Genomic DNA, 3,115 nt, shown 5'->3' with positions numbered 1-3,115 from the left:
ATTTGTATCTGGGAAGTTTGTTGATACTGTGAAGACTAGGACAGAACTCAAGTTTTATGAGCAGGAATTGGGATCAAGATGGTTAGAATATGAGGATCAAAAGATATGTGGTAATAACAAGAATAAATGAGTTTCAAGCATGAGGTAGGTCTTCTCAGAGTGAGAAATGCCCTGGGAAGCCTCAATCCTTTGTTAGTGGAAAGATGAAATGTCCAAATAATAATAATATTTCATTGGTGGAAATTTTGCATTTCGTTCTTTGAATGACCATGCTTGGTAAAGGAATAAGAATAAACTGCTTGTGCTGGCGAGGGAAATGTATTTGACGCTACTTCTTGACTCCATCTACTCTTGATGTATTAAATGCTTAGATTGGTGACTCCATGTTCTAAGGGAAGAGAAGAGGATATTAGACACAGCAGGCCGTTTTTACTGAGTTTGGTGAATTAAATCATCATGACTTTCAATTCCTGCTTACAGACTGTACTTTGAGCCCTGGTTTGAGTCCATGATCACTGATGGGACATCACTGAAAGGAACAAGGCAGTCTGTTTTTCTGAGTTTGGTAATTAAAGCATCATTTTTTCCTTGAAATTCCTTCCCAATGTGAAGAAAAAGAAAATCCACTTCTGCCTACAGTACACAGGAAAAGGGCTGTAAGAGCCACAAATTGGTTTCTGAAGAACTTGGATGGGGCCCAGAGTTTGCTGCTCCCCCTCCCATGGTGGGGTTGCCTTGTCCTAAGCTCTGTTTTGCAATAGCATCAGATAAAGCCATGCAGTATTTTCCATCAACCATGGCTTTTTGCGTCTCCAAGGCTGCCACTCTGGACTACATCAGGTGTTGCTAGGTGAAAAATCTCTTTCTGCCTTGGTTGCTTTCCACCTGGATTGCTGAATATGGTGTCCTTGATGCCAAACTGAGCTTCAAGGACCCAGTGGGACTATAGTCAAGGCTAGCAGAGAGCTGCAGAGGAACTGAGGGACACCAGATTGGGAAAAGCTGACTTAAAGCATTGTGGGAAATTCTGTTCCCCTTCCCCCAATAGGAGATTATCTTCCAGATTTCCATACACACACCAGACTCAAACTTCATGCAGCATTTTTGGCATTACCTCCACATAATTTTTCTTTAGTATATGAGGTAAAGGGAAAGGGAGTCCCTGCAGATTTTACTCTGCTAGTCATTGCTGACTATAGAGGGTAGTGCTCGGCTCCATTTCAAGCCCATTGGACCAGCGCTGTCCAAAGACATTTCTGCAGTCATGTGGCCAACATGACATCACAGAGCACTGTTACCTTCCCACTGAAGTGGTACCTATTTAACTATTTGTATTTGCATTCTTTCAAACTGCTAGGTTGGTAGGAACTAGGGTGAAGATGGGAGCTCATCCTGGCTGCTGGCTTTCCAGCCGACAAGCACAGCGTCTTAAGCGCTGAGTCACCACACCATTCCTCAGTATATAAGGGTCACCTTGGATTCAAAGAGAAAAACAATAGTAACGGAAGAAGCTTTTTTCTCTTTTCTTTTTAACTGTCAACCATTCTTCAGTGTGAGAATTGACTCAAATTCACAGTTTCCCAGCTGAGATCCAGGTAAACATTTGCCAAGGAGGTAAAATGTCAATCTTGCTTCCACAAAGGCCCAGAGCTGGTTAGTTAATTGTAGGACCTAGGGAAGGAAGGACCTGACTACCAAATCCAACTGTATCTAATATTTTTGGCAGCCACATGGCCTCCAATTCCTGACAGGGCTCATTCTCAAGTTCTGTTCTGGTCCCCATTGTGATTAATTACTTAAGTATTTCTGAGCAACAGGACAACTAAGCTATGGATACAATTTCCTCCCATTTTCATAGACATAGTTTTGCATTTTCAGCTATAGTATTGGTTCCTCTTTGGGTACCATAACAGTTTCAAAAGTCTGCCATCACAACTAAGCCAAGCCAGCAGGGTTTATGAACTGAGGTCAGTTGGCCTTGGCTGCTTGGCAATTTCTCCCAAGGAAAAACAATACACCTGTGAAGGTTTGCAGAAAGGTTGCTAGCAGCAATTTCCTACCTGTGAGTGGTGGAGGAGACATTGTTTACGTCAGATAAGTGGGGTAATGTATTTTAAGACATCAGGACAAGCGTCAGCTGGTTCCAAGTCATTCATCTCCCTAGAGATATCTGCCTTGGGGATTATTGTGCAGCCTTGGACAAGTCCTTCTTCCTAACCGCACAGGGTTATTGTGAGGGTAAAATGAGCTGTTTTCTATGCTGCTTTGAGGCCCCTGGCAAAAGGTAGAAATGCAAATGTGAACAAATCATGGTGATTATCATGGGAGACACCTTCCTTGCAGACCTCCTGAAAGGTAACCTGTGGGATTGATAACATCAGTTGAAGCTGCACTTCCCACAAATATTACCATGAGCACCACACATACTCAAGATCCATAATCCTCAAGGCTACCCATGCTATATTGGCCCTCTAGGCAGAAAGTTCAGCAACTATTGTTCTCACTCCCATTATAAAAAGAAAAAAATGCCACCAAAATCAACTACCTGAGGCAGGCAAATCATTCTAATTAATGCCAGGGCCAACCTAAGTCCATAATACTGTTATTTTTGTCAATATTTTTCAACCATAGCAAATTAAGAGGTGTGGACTTTTATTTCAAAAGCCAGAATTCATCCTCAACCAGTATAAAATGGGAAGCTTCATGGAGCCCCAATTAATTTCTTGTTACTTACTGTTAAGATATTTAAATTTAGTAGAAGTGGAGTTGTACAATGAGCCAGAACACACATTATAGTTGATTGGTTGGAGAGTGCTGGCTCCTGCATGATGCAATTGGCTAAAGAAGTGGTAAGAAAATAAGGGAGGCACCACACAGGTTAGGGTTAGTCATAAAGGACTCAAATGTCTATACACTAATGCACAGAGCATGAGCAACAAACAGGGTGAACTAGAAATTTAGGTAAATGAGGGCGGATATGATATTGTTGCCATTACGGAAACTTGGTGGGATCAAACCCACAAATGGAACACACAGCTAGAGAGATTCTAATTATTTAAAAGAAACAGACCAAATAAAAGAGGAGGTGAAGTTGCTCTCTATATAAGAAATAAAT

The sequence above is a fragment of the Vipera berus genome (genome assembly GCF_964194415.1).
Source record: "Vipera berus genome assembly, chromosome: Z".
Taxonomy (NCBI): domain Eukaryota; kingdom Metazoa; phylum Chordata; class Lepidosauria; order Squamata; family Viperidae; genus Vipera; species Vipera berus.
The sequence above is the reverse complement of the archived record's forward strand: the minus strand, read 5'-3'. Positions refer to the sequence as shown.